Here is a 14,790-nt window from a genome sequence, read left to right on the forward strand (position 1 = left end):
TGTCTCACATTTTGTGATGGACTTGCTGAATAGTCTATCTTTTATGCTAATGTTAGTACTTTCTTTATGTACTTCCTAAATAACTTATGTTGTATTTTATGGTTTGTAATATGCCAATAGTTATGTAGGATTCGTGTCGTATGTGGCTCTTATGTTATCACTTTTGTGTGTAATTATTTGTAAGATTTTTTTATTATTTTAATGCAATTTAAGGTATTTCAGTCAAAGCTTTACATGTGTTGAAGGAAAATTGTCCCTGTTAGTTTTAAAGAAAAAGAAAAGATATTCGTATTTTTCTGCTGCGAGATTTATTATCTCTGATCCAGATATAATTACTTACACATTTTGTAAAAAGCGGATCGTTACAAAAATGTTGAACTGAATGTATGCGCTTTAAAAAAAATTGATAGCTAAATTAGGAAAAAAAATATATTCTTTAGCTAAATTTTAGTTAAATATTTATTGAGCCGAATGTAAATGCTTTAATATCACCAAATCTTCCTTCTTTCTTCTTTTTATTATTATTTTTTTTTCATCGAGAATATCACCAAATCTTGTTAGTTGCACATACTCGGCATGCAATTTTAACTTTATTTTTTATAGATGAGTAGCACAAAAACATTACATAAACAAAACACATAAAATTACAAAATTCAAATACAATCAGAGAAAAAGAAAAGAAAAAGAAAAAAAAAAACCACCATTCTTGACAGCAGTTCGACCACATTCCACGTAGGAATCCTCGAATATTGGAAGTAAGAAATAAGAATTAGATGTACAGCAGCCGATGAGACACCGTCTAAGACGAGAGAAAGAAAAACTTCAAGATCAACTTGTTTTTTTTACCCCATATATATTCGAATTCAAAATATATTGTTCAGCATATATAAGAGCTTTACGTTAGAGAGTGGGCTAAGATGGAGGGAGGAGAGTTGCGGTAGGGGACCCAAAAAAGCCATTTTTATAATGAGTAGTGGTTCACTACCACCTAAATATACAACTTTTCACCACCTTGTCTATGTGGCAAGGTGGTCTCCCACTTTAATTTATTTTTAAAAAATAAAAAAAACTCAAAAAGTAGTGGGGGACCATCTTGCCACATAGGCAAGGTGGTAAAAAGTTGTATATTTATGTGGCATTGAATCATTATTCTTTTATAATATTCATTTTATAATTTATAGTACTCATAATTATGATAAAAATTGATGACTTAATTAAAAAAAAAAAATAACAGATAAGGATGTAGAGTCTGATCGAAAATAACACAGCCAATACCCATCCTCACTACGTACCTATAAATGCATTTAAATACATTCCGTCCTGATTGGCGCAAAATTCAATTTTTATAGGCTTCGTTTGGCTCGCAAAATAAGTTATTGGAATGAAATGACTATTTCATTAGATTTGCTATTCATTTATTTGGTAGGGACTTTTTCTTTGGAATAGCTATTCTATGAAAATAATTATTCTCTTACGAGGAAGAATAGTTATTCATCTCAATTTTTAAAGGAATAGCTATTCCTGAGGAAATAGACAACCTTTTCCCCAAAAAAATCATTTTTTTTTTCAAACTAAACTTTTTTTTTTTTTAAAAAAAAAAATTAAGATCAGATTTGTGAGCGGCTGCCCACCCACAGATCTAAGGTCCAACATTTTTTATTTTTTATAAGATTTGAGGTTTTTTGAAAAAAAAAAAAAAAATTGTGTAAATTTTTTAATAATTTTGAGTTAACTTTAATTACGGTATATGTGTTGTCATCGAACTAAAAAATTTGAATAATTATTTTATTTCACTCTTTCTTATTTTCAGTAATAACTATATATTTTTTTAATAGAATATATATTCTGCAAACCAAAAGATAAAATCGGTCCCTTTAATCGTATCGAAAAAACAATTCATCATCTTCAGATTTGTCCCCTCTCTCTCTCTCTCTCTCGCATCAAATTCTAGGGTTTATCGCTGTCACCCATGTCCCATTAGCTTTAGGGTTTTTCTAAATTATTTGTTTCACAGAAATACAGAATTTTGATTTTTCACGCTACATTTGTATGATCAGGTACGCGATTTACTTACAAAAAAAAAAAAAAAAAAAAAGGTACGCGATTCAAGAAGTCAGAAATTGGGATGCGGGGATGAAGGGCTGTCATGTCAATTCCTCATAATATCGTTGCAAACGGATGCAGGTAGGTGCAACGATCACGTTATCGGGTAGGTGCTGGGGCGGCAGGTGACTCTTATTTGATTGGGTAGATAGATCCTGTTTTTTTTTTTTTTATTTAAAAATAAATAAATAAATAAATAAAAGGGTTATAAAGAATTATCATTTTTACTGCCGTTCCAAAAGAAAGAAAAAGTGAATGATCTTATTAATGAAAAAGCGGTAAATTTTTCAACAGTAAACTCAAACCAAACTAAAACAACGTTGAAATAATTACAAATAAATGACTATGTTAGAGTTTGAAATTAGGACTGCAAAAAAGAGATGATGCAGAGTGAAACAAGAATAAATTTGTCATTTTAGTTTATTTAAATTATTAGTTTTATTTGAATTTAATTATGGGCTTAGACCAAAGTTTTAAATTATTTGTTGTTCAATAATGGGCTTAGCCTAAAAGAGGGTCACATTAGCTTAGGTTATTTGTTATTTAATAATGGGCTTGGTCCTTAGCCCAAAGTGAGTTGCATTAAGGTTAGGGTTAGGGTTTAGTTTATGAGCCTATTTAAGCATATTATTCTATTGTAAAAGACAGTTGATGGTGTTATGAAAATTATATTTGTTTCTTTGAGGTGTGACTCATCTATCTTTTGGTGGTGAGACGCTGCCAAGGCCAGTGAGACGCTGATTTGTTCTTTCATATTCGATAATTTGGTGAGACTCTGAAATATCGTAGATTTATTTTAATTTTCTGTTTGTTTTGAATTCTTGCTGCGTCAAGAGAGGGATCAACACAAATTTAAATACAGTAGTCTCCCACGAAGGGAAACAATAGCCAAAGTAACATAAAAAAACAGAAGCAAAAACAACACAGATCCAGTTGAGAGAAAAGGTTGGGAGTTGCCGGTAGAGGCACGTGAAGACCACGCGCCACCACGGGAAGACCTCTCTCCAGCAGAGAACACCATGGGCCACCGAGAAACAGCCAACAACAGACTGGAAGAAGGAGCATGGCTATCACGTGCCGGCACGTGAGATTCACTCGCTAGTGCATGCATGCCACGCTCCGATGCGTGGACGTCCAGAGAGAACACGACTGGTGTCAACGGAGACAGAAAATGATGTCGAGCACATAGGAGAGGCGCATGTCGTGCAAAAGTTGGCATAGAAGTATAGATCTAGCGTCGAAAATTTCAACCCAAGAACCTAGTCAAATTTCGCAGAAGACACAGTGGAGAAAAGAGATGATCGGTGAAATCTGTGTTGATAAAGAAACCAGATAAAACACATTCAAAGAGGTGGATAGAGCTAGAAAAAGCTTTAACAAGATAGAGGCCTCAAATGAGGCATTAGCATGGTAGGTAAGGGTGAGGAAGGAAGGAGAAAAGAGTGACAAGGGGGAGGGAAGCTCAAGTTCCCTTCTCCCATGGCGTTTGGGCGTTAAAATTGAGTCCAATATATATAATAAGAAGTCTTAGCCATTAGGAAATTAAGAATTGCTTAATTAAGTCCTATATATTAATTGGGGTTCTTAATTGAAGGAGAAAAAGAAAACATCAGACAGTTTGGAAACTTTTCTCCACATTGATAATTTGATAGCCTCATTGTTAATTAGCCAAACAATTGTGTAGTTGAAACAAATTCTATATATATTATTGGTTACGAAGCACCTTAAAATTTTATCAACCAAAAGAAAAGTTCAACCTAAGAGATATATTTAAGAGGATGTCGATTCCAGCAGCTTTCAAAGTGGTTGATTTTTGAAACTTCGTGAGGGCTTTGGCAAATAATTATTTGGCAGTGCCATCGAAATGGGTGTTTCAAAGTCTGCTCAGTGATGTTAGAAAGTATATTTCACATTATGTTGGTTTTTTATATAGTATCAAAGTTATTATTTTCATGTGCTTCTTTTAATCCTCGATTCTCCGACGTGTATTTTATTTTTTTTTATTTTTATTTTTCATTTGAACGTAATTTGGACTTCAATTGGCCTAGTCATCCAACTCATTTTGTGGTTTTCGGCCTTGCTTTGTTGTGATCCACAGCCTAGTTCACCGGCGAACTTTGACACAACGTCGCTTGGCCCTTCACTGTTTTTTAGCGGCTAATTTTTCAGTTTCCGGTATTTTTCTGGCTATCATTGTTAGTTGCAACTTGGCCTTCCGAATTTTTTTGCGGCTTGACTCCGATTTTCATAATTTCTCTAGCCACCACTGTCAGCTTTTCTCGTGCCCTTGATCCAACAAACGATTTCCGTTGCTTTTAATTTATTCTTTTTTTTTTTAAAAAAAAAAAAATCAATTCATTCTCTTTCTAAATCCAAGTTTTCAGAAGCTTTTGACTTTGAGTTTGAAGATGAATGTTAGAATAGATATTTCATAAGTGGTGTACAAACGGTTATAACCGGTGGTTATTGGCTAAAACCGCTAACCACTTAGCGGTTATTTCATTTTACCAACCGCAACCGCTAAGCGCCTAGGCGGAGATGGTTATTTTTATAACCGTCGGTTAGCGGTTATTGCCTTAATAATCGGCGGTTTTAAAACCGCTTTTGAATTCCGATTTTGGGCCGGGTTTAGACCGGTTTTGGGCCGGGTTTAGAGTCTTTAGACTGGTTTTGGGCTATGTTTACACCAGTTTTGGGCTAGGTTTACACCGGTTTTTGTACAAATTTTAATTGTTTCAAGAAAAAAATTTAATACATTTTGGGTCTTTTGCGCTTTGGTACAAAATTAACAAATCTAAATACAAAATTATAAATCCAAAACTAGATACCCCTCCGAAAATTCCCTTCTTCTCCAAAAGCTCGATCAAACCCTGATATTCAAAGCAATCCCCCAATCAAAAACTAAAACCAAACCACTAAAATCGAATTCAGATAAGGCACACGAATGAAACAAAAAATCAAAGAGAAAAAACAGAGAAAAAAAGGCCGGATCTTACTGACCCTGAGAGAGACTGAGTTGAGGACCTGGCGACCGGTTTCCGACTCAAAACCCCTATTTCCTGACCCACCAAACTACTCTCAGGTGAGTTGTCAGCTCTGTGAAGTACCCTCGTGTTACCATGAACCACGTCTCTGAAGCTACATATGGAGCTGCAAGAAGACCCTAGCTTAACGGCGGCGTTTTTTGACTGGTCATGCACTTGGTGGAGACGAGATGAGCGGAGAGGTCTGAACGGTGCTGGAGAGTGGAGGCCGGAGGGGAGACGAGAGAGGAGGCGAGACTCACGAGAGACTGGGTGACGCCAAGGCATGGCGAGTGGCGCAAGCCGCAAGGTGAGCTGAGGACTGTCTGCGACACGGTGTCTGGACTGAGGAGAGGAAAACCGAAAATGAAATGAAGAGGCGATCCAAGTGAACTGTAAAAGTATCCAACCCTAAACCTAACCTAAAATATGAATTTATATCATATCAAAAACGGCGTCGTTTTGGGCATTCAGCAATGCCCAAAACGGCGCCCCTCTCCTTAGTCTCGACTCCCAGGTTTTATATATATATATATATATATATATATATATATATATATATATATATATATATATAAGTGGTTAGCGGTTATCAACCGTTTTTTCTAAACCCTATATGTAATAACCCCGACCCCCTTTCGAGGGTAGAATAGTCTTTACGACCTATGAGAATGGATAACTAGACGGGATTAATAAACACCTGATTTTACATATGAATTTTTAATTCTTGATATTAATTCATATTTCTTGATATTAAATAGCCACTCATATATTTTATTAAAACACCTACTTTTAAATTTAATAAATTTATATCAATTTAAGTTCTACTTTTATATTTTATATTTATAAAAAAATATATATATATATGAGGAACAGATTTTATATTTTTATGCAATTTTATTCTTATTAAAATACCTGTTTTATTATATAAAACCCTAGCAGTCAAAGAATAAAACCCTAACCCTTATATATACCCATTAGCCGTCACTCTCCCCTTCCACCCCAGAAATCCTCCCAGCCACCTCCTTTCAAGGTATGGACGATCTGCTTTAACTCTTCCTTGCCTTTTTGTCTCTTTATTTTTTTAACTGATCATGGGCAGAGCATGTATTCTTTCCATTCTTTCTTTCTATTTTTGTTGTTGCCGAATAGTCCCACCTCTTGTCCTCAGTGTTTTACTTCCTTTTCTTTTTCGGTGACAGTGACTGACTTTCATACCAGCATGTATTGTTGACTATTCTTTTCATGGTCTTGTTGTTTTACCTTTCTACTTAATATACAACCAAGACTTTTGTTTTTTTTTTTCTCTCTCCTTTGTCTTCTCCAAATCCCAACGTCATATGTACGTGTATTGTCTTCCTTTTCTTTTCTTTTTTTTTTTTTTTTTTTTTCCCTATTCTTTCCTTTTTCTAATACCACCGAGAGGTATATAGATATGTATATGTATATAATTTTTTTTCTTCTCTTTGTCTTGGCCGAACTCAATTTAGAACTTTTGGATTATGAAATCCTCTCACTTTTCAATTCAGCTAGTGGCTATTTTGGGGAATCGATAAATTGTTGTCTATTTTGTTTCTTTTCTTTTTATTTTTATGTACAGATTTGGGTTTGCCCTAAATTCTTTCACAAAGAGATGTATAGTCCTAAAAAAATTCTATTTTTGGTACAAAGTAGTTTAATGTAAACATTCAAATTTTCTTGTAAATTCCTTAAAAATCATGGATCATTTTTATAAATTATTTTACTTAATGGTATAGTTTGTGATATCGGAATTTATTAAACTTTATTATATTGAAGGAGAATATTTCTGATGACAATTACCTTTATTAATGTCTTTAAACATATCTAGGGAATCCATTCTCAGTAGGTTAGCAAGACAAATCGTAGTGGTGTTAGTGTGTAGTTTAGTGTCTAGCACGAGATATTGATTTATATAAACCTGTACCAGGTGACTAGTTAGCAGTCGAGATAATCCAGTGACTTATTGCAATCAGAAAGGTAAGGGATTCTCTACTCCTTTTCAAATTGGTTTATGTCATATTACTTTTTTTTTTTTTAAACATATTTGCAATTAAATGTTCTTGTTCTATATTTCAAATTATATTGATGCATGAAGGACTGTTTTAAAAATAGTTTTAAGATGAAAATTGTCGGTATAAATGTTAATTTTGAAATCACTGTTTTAAAAGAAGCTTTGGTTATAAATGATTTTCTAGTTATTCGTAAATTGTGTAGTTGGTTCCCGAGACGGGAGGTTATAGCTTTTTGAAATTAATGAGAAAAGGAGAGTAAAAACCTTCTCACACGTTGCCTCAAGAGTTATCAAAGGAATAAGAATAATTTTTGAGAATAAGATTTTTATAAATGAGGCACGTGTATGGAGGAGACTATTATTTTGGCCCCAGAGATATTCACAAAGATTAAGGTTGGTACCGTTGTTTGGATGGAAGCGCAACCGCTCAAGGACTTAGAGAAAGCGGATCCATCCCTATGTCATGCTAAGTGCACTTCAATTAATTAGCTGACGGGGCAAGGCCTGTGGCCACAGTTTACCTGCCTGAGGTCGCAGTAGACCGCGCAACCCTAGTACACAGGACGTAATAGTGTACATGGGTCCTACATATGAGAAATTTATTTATTAACCAGTAATTTTATGTGTTAAGTAAAATGCTGAATTTTTATTTGTATTCTATAAATTTAGATTTCAAGTGTATTTTAATAATTGTTTTAAAGAAAATGAAGTTAACTCAACCGTTTTATGGTTGAGGGTTACCTTACTGAGCATTTTTCGCTCACCCCTTATTTTGTTTTGTTTTCAGGTTATGAGCAGAGAGACCTAGGCGGCCGGGATGGGATCTAGGCTAGCATTAGGACATTGCATCTCAGTTACCTTAATAAGTGCACTTGCACAATAAATTTAGTTTTTCTTTAGATTTTCAAATATTGAATCAAACATAATTGTTCATTTCGAAATAACTGTTTTCGCATTTATTAAAGCTCTGAGTTTTAAAATTATTATTATTATTATTCTCTTTATTTAATTTATTTAATTCAGCATATTAGTTAGGTTGTGGCAGACCTTACGAATCTTTGCAGTTTGGTGTAAGAAATTAACGAACCTAACCCTTAGCGGTTTGGGGGCGTTACACTATAACTGCTAACCACCTCCATCTAGGCGGTTAACGGTTAACGATTATAAGCAGTTAGCGATTTTAAAACGGTTATAACCACTCCGTTTGTACTCCTATTTCATATTACGTTGATAATTTTCTACTAGGTCATGAGTAGGTCATGAAGTTCAGGAAATAAATGCAGGAAAGTAGCCATGGTAGAAAGAAAGAGAGAGGACCCCATGGTTTGTAATGAGCTGGCTAGATAGCGACTGTGGAAGAGTTCTAAGGAGTTGCAGACGCGTACATATTGCTTGGTATCTATATAAAATATATGATAATTGATTGCTTCGGAGCATAAAGCGACAATTTTAGATGTGGCTTTTTATATATTTAAATATTTAATTAAATAATTTTAATTTTAAATCATATATATATATATATTTTTAAATGACTTGCAAAATTCAATTTTTTTTTGACATGTCCATATAAAATGGGGAGGGGGGATTCAAACTAGTGACCTCTGCTTCATAAGAGGTGGTCCCCAGCCAATTATGCTACCCATTGGAGACAAAAATTTGTCTTTATTATGAGACATTTAATTTCAACAGATGTCATATTTTGTGTTGAGCTACATATAATTATTATATGTAGAATTTAATTTGCACAAAAAGAAATTTATTTTATTTTAAAAATTATTTTTATAAACAAACTTAGTCAGTATGTTGGTTTTAAGTTAATGTGAAATTATGAGTTAATAACTGTTTTAAGGGTGAAATTAATGTAATTTTTCATTTTTCTTTCTTTTCCTCCTTAATATCTTGAAATTCAACTCTTTATATTTATTTTTTTTACCTTAATTGATGCCTTAATTAAAAAGCACCGACTAATGTTTTTGTTATAATATATTTTTAATCATAATTGGAGCCTCAATTAATGAGCATTAATTAACTTTTTTTTCGTCATAAATGAGGCTTTAATTTTTTTTTTTTTAAAACTTATTTATTTAATTTTTATTTTGAGCCTTATTTATTGGAAGAATAATGATTCAATGCCACCCAAATATACAACTTTTCACCACTTTGCCTATGTGGCAAGGTGGTCCGCCACTACTTTTTAAGTTTTTTTATTTTTTAAAAATAAATTAAGGTAGGGGACCACCTTGCCACATAGACAAGATGGTGAAAAATTGTATATTTAAATGGTAGTAAATCATTATTTTTATTGGAAATCCTAAACGATTGTCTAATTTGTCTAAGGCATTGAAAGTTGAAACGGTATGATATCTCGAATATACGGTGCAATTAATGGTGCATAACAATTGATTGCTTCTGAGGCCCACGTGATGCAGCCTTAATTACACATTTCCGGCCACCTAAAAAAGATGGTGAAAGTTCAAATATTGGAAAGTGACATTCCATGAATACAAGTGGAGCTCTAAATACATTCCATCTTGAATCCTTCGTTAAACTATATTTTTGGTTCTTAATTTGGGCTATAAACTACAAAGGTTGTTTGGGACTCTTACGTTACTATCTTGTTATAGTTTTAGAATAAAAATATAATTTATAGCATTATTATTTTTAACAAAGACTAATTCAAAAGTTAATTGTAACTGTCACATCAGTATTATGAAAATTGAAATAGTTGTATGATAAAAATATAATCTAGCATTACTCTAATCAATCACGATGGGAGGGTATGTTTGAATGTCTACTAAATTCTGATTATATTATATTATATTTAAAAAATATGTTTGGATTGTTTTTGAATTCAAAATTTAGAATTAAAATTGTATTTGCATTTTACCCGAGTTGCTTGTCGACCCGTTTTTAACCCAAATAATAATAAAAAAATTAATCCAACTAAAAATAGTAATAAAATAATAAAAAAATGAAAAAAATAAAAAATAAAAAAAATACTAAGGGGTTGGCCGGACCATCCCCAAGTGTCTGGGGGTGGATCAGCCACCCCCGAAATTAATGGAGAGTGGTCGAGCCACCCTCAACGGCCACCCCCAAAATTAATGGGGGGTGGTCGAGCCACCCTTAACCGATTTTCGAGGGTGGCTTGGCCACCCCTGTTTGATTTGGGGGTGGCTCAACCACCTCCAAAAGAGCAGTTGAGGTAGCTTGGCCACCCGGCCCCCAAGCAGTTTCAGAGGTGGCGCAAACAATTGCTGGGGGTGGTTATTAAACTTTGTTTTTTAAAAAAAAAAAAAAAAAAAAATCAGTTTTGTAGTTATATAATAATAATAAAAAAATCATTTATATATATATTTTTCTCAATTATATTCATTTCAATTCACATTTTCAAACATATTTTTTAAATTTTATTTCAGATTCTCTAAACTATCCATAAATTATCTAAACATCTTTTTCAAAATAATTTTTTCCCGATATTAACGTGGTAAAATATAGTAGAATAAAAGACAATTTTGTACGAATGCACTCTTCTTTGCTGGCATGATTAAAGTTGGTGGAGCCCGTAAAGGTGAGATCATGGAGAAAAAGATTATAATTTTATTATTATTTTTTTAAAAAAAAGGAATGGCCACTTTGTTTACTAGTGTAAACTTGCTTGTAAAACACATCTATTTTTGTATAGTTGTTTCTTTTGGTTGTTGAGGTGATCGATCAGACCTGCATCTTCATCTTTAGCTGCCATTCCATCAACACCTACAATTCTTTCATCCGTTGAGAACTTCTTTGAACTGATCAGTACTATATATCTTATATTAATTTACCATACATACCCTCCCTCCACTTTTCCTTGGAAAAGAAAAAATCCCGCAAGTTCGGCTTACCCATAACACCCCTACACAAGAGCCCAAGAATACTGGTGTTTAACCTAATTCTTCCTGTGCCCTTTTGGTAATTTGCATATATTAGCTCTCGCATACTATATATATAAGGCCTTGATTCTAGCTAGGGCTCATATGTATATATTAGATATGGCTTTGAGAGAGAGAGACTGAGGGAGAGAGATCAGAGAGAATTGTGGACTCCTCTTTGTAACGTTTCTTGCTCAAATGAGTATTCCAACCACAGTTGCACATGATGCTGGGCGCTACTGTTTCTGAGATGCTCATTTGAGCAAGAAATGTTAAAAGTGGAAGATTTTGCTTCTTGCTTCTTCTCGATCATCTACTTCAGGTAAGTTCTTTTACTAGTACGTGTAGCCAGCCAAGAGCTATCCAGGCTAGGCTGCGGAAAATTTCATGGTTCAGCTACATATATGGATATATAGTAGCCTTTTTATCATGTAATTGGTATCTATGTGTTTACATATTGTAGATTGATATATATTAAACCTATATCTTTATACGTACAATATACTTTATATACTACAATAACAATAATAAGTATGGTAGAAAGAAATATATGAATTTTTTATCATGCATACTATTGAGTCTCATAAAATATGATGATTTTAGTCCGCTTATTAGGGGTGTAAATTCAAGCTGGTTATAACCGGTTGGAAAATCAGTTCCGAAAAATCAGAAAACTGAGTTGGTACCCGGTTATAACCAGGGTACTCAGGGCAGGAGCCGGGTATTGATTTTCAAAAACCATGATTATAACCGGATAATCAGCTCCGAATCTATTAATTTATTAAAATATATATATATATATATATATATATATATATATATATATATATATATATATATATATATATATATATATATATATATATTATTGTCTGTATGCATGCAGTACGTTTAGAAAATATTAAAGAAGGTGTTATACTGTAGCTAAAGCAAAAATTCTAAACTCTTTCCAGACTTTCCAAGTTTCCAGTTTCCGCCTTTTGCCCTTTTACCCCCAATACTTCTTTCACCCTTCATTCTTCAAGTTGCGCGCCGCCTCCTTCTTCTACTTTTTTTTTTTCAACAGCCTTCTTCTTCTACTTGAATCTTCACGCCGCCTGCCTTCTTCTTCTTTTTCTTCTTCTTCTTGAATCTGTCACGCTCTCCACCGTCACGGTCCAATATCTCAAGTCGACAGGTCCAATATATCTAGAAAGAGAACTAGATGTTAATTTTTGTGTTGGCTGCATTTTGTTGGACAAAATTACTATCATGTACTGTTGTTAATTTCACATGGATGCCGTTTATTTCAGAGTCTTTAGATATTCAGTGTGTATTTCTCTGATATGGAAATAGCCTCATTATGACAAGTTGCAAGTGTCACAAGCTTCAAGAATGCTATTTCAATGTTCAAGGAGAATTTTGTGCAGATTCCAACTCAGAGAAGTCGGATCCCAAGCTTCCGTCCGGATGATTCAGTATAACATCCGGATGCCGATCAGTTAGCAACATCCGTCCGGACGACGAGAACTTTCCGTCCGGACGCTCATCAGTGTCTAGAAACTTTGAACTGTTCATGATTACATCCGTCCGGACGTAATGGCAAATCGTCCGGCCGCTATTCAGAGTTCGAGAAGAATCCAGTGTTCAAGTGCATCTGTCCAGACGACGTAGCAATATCGTCCGGACGCCATTCAGTGTTCGACAAGCAATAGAGTTTCTGTCTCAGATACAGATATGGGAAGACAGATGCAACCGTCGTGATGATGTGTGTTCCCGTCCGGACGCTATCCTTGATAAGGCAAGTCGTACAGAAGAAGTTCAACCGTCCGGACGTCAGACTCCATGGTCCGGACGTTCAGACCTTATTATGAAAATTGCGTGCAACGGAAGTACAACCGTCCGGATGCTAGGGCAACACCTTCCGGACACCCTTTGGTATTTTGATCATAACTTTCTACTCAAATATCAGATTGAGACGAAATTGGTGTCATTGGAAAGCTAATGAAAAATTCTGCAACTTAATGGTCTAGGTGGCCAATAGAAATGTCCGGACAGCCCACCGTCCAGACGGAAAGATAGTAGCATCTGGACGGCCCGCCAAAATTTGAGAAGTTTTAGAATTGCTTTTCAGACACGAAAACAGTTGCCCGTCCGGACGCGCGTGCCAGAGACTCCAATTCTGACTAGAATTAGGGCTTCTATAGCTTAAAAATAAGAGGCTCTAGGCATTCATTATGTACAGAATTCAGCAGTGAATTCCTTTTAGCTTAGAGAGGGTGTTTAAGGAGATATTGAAGATTTGCTAACTCTCTAGCTTTTGCTAGTGTTTGATTTGATCAGCAGTGAAGTTTATTTTAGGGGTTGGCCCTAAGGTAAAGGATTCTATTGAAGACCCCTTCAGGTAGGAGACCTGGTTGTAAGGCGTTCATGTTGGGTTATACGTCAGAGTTCAAGGTACGACCACTGCATCAGGGATATGTGAGTGCTATTGTTTTGTAACTAGCTTTGTCTTTTAAATAGTGGATATCCTGAGTTTGGCTGCCCCAGAGTGGTTTTTCTCTTAACTGAGTTACCACTTTGTCAACAAAATATTTGTCTCCTTTAATTCCGCATTTAATATTTTGTTGCACATTGTTCGCACACACAGTTAATTAGAAGTCCAATAATATTCACTAGATGAGTAGATGTCTTGTGAAGAACGTTCTAGAAATTAAACTCTTGGTCCTTGCACGCATGTTTGATATCCGATTGCCGGAATTCAGCAATGGTCGATTGTCAGAATCCAGGCGGCGCCGGAATTTGGCGACATCCGGCCACCGTCGCCGGAAGCCGGCATACCAAATTAGGGCCGAAACTGGCTGGAATCCGGCCATGGTTAGAAGCTGGCCGGATCTGGCCAAAATGGCCGGGATTCGGCAGGATCTGGCCAAAATAGCCGGGATCCGGTCGGATCTGGAGGATCCGGCCAAACATGCTCGCCAGAATCCGGCAACCTGACGTTATCGGATTCCAGCAACAGTTGCATTTTCGCCTTTCGTAATTTTTTTTTGCGCACTAAATGCTGGAAAATATTTTCGAGAAAATTATTTTTTTTTTCTGAAAATGATTTCGTTGAAAATATTTTACGACGGAAACCATTTTACGTCGAAACAAACGGAGCATAAGACACGAAGTTTTAATAAGTTTCATTTTTTTTCTTCTTCTTTTCAATCATTGATAAGAACTAAACTGCCAAGTTTAATTTAAATTATTCATTTTGACCAACTATTTTTACATATATTATAAGCAGAAAAGTAATAGGAATTATAATAAAAAGTGCAGTAGCTATAAATGAGAAAATATTTACTTTCATAATCTTATTGTTTTATTTTTAATTAATTCGTAATAACTTGGGATTTATATATATATATAAACAAAAGAACATTTGTTATATATCTTTAAATAAATAAATAAATAAATTGGTGGATTTGAAGACTCTATATACAAGAGATCGAATCACTAAATTAACTTTTTTAGCATATATAACTGTTAATGCGTTTTGATCGAAATTAAAACCAATAAAAATAATATATTTTATTTTCATAAACTTCTAGTCACAAAATTTATCATGAAATAATACCCGCTATATTTTTATTTTTTATTTTTTTTTAATTGCTTACCACACCAATATTCAGATAACCAATCCCCATCCTCTCTCTCTCTCTCTCTCTCTCTCTCTCTCTCTCTCTCTCTCTATAGT

At 34.4% G+C, this 14,790-nt stretch overlaps 1 long non-coding RNA gene across 1 annotated transcript; it reads left to right on the forward strand.

Annotated features, from left to right (window-relative positions):
• The first annotated feature begins 10,875 nt into the window (after window positions 1-10,875).
• Window positions 10,876-13,640, forward strand: LOC133862011 (uncharacterized). The gene is made up of 2 exons (XR_009899109.1): window positions 10,876-11,391; window positions 12,362-13,640. It is a non-coding gene; the product is annotated as an uncharacterized LOC133862011 (long non-coding RNA).
• Window positions 13,641-14,790: the final 1,150 nt, after the last annotated feature.

This window comes from Alnus glutinosa, chromosome 1, assembly GCF_958979055.1.
Source record: "Alnus glutinosa chromosome 1, dhAlnGlut1.1, whole genome shotgun sequence".
Classification (NCBI taxonomy): domain Eukaryota; kingdom Viridiplantae; phylum Streptophyta; class Magnoliopsida; order Fagales; family Betulaceae; genus Alnus; species Alnus glutinosa.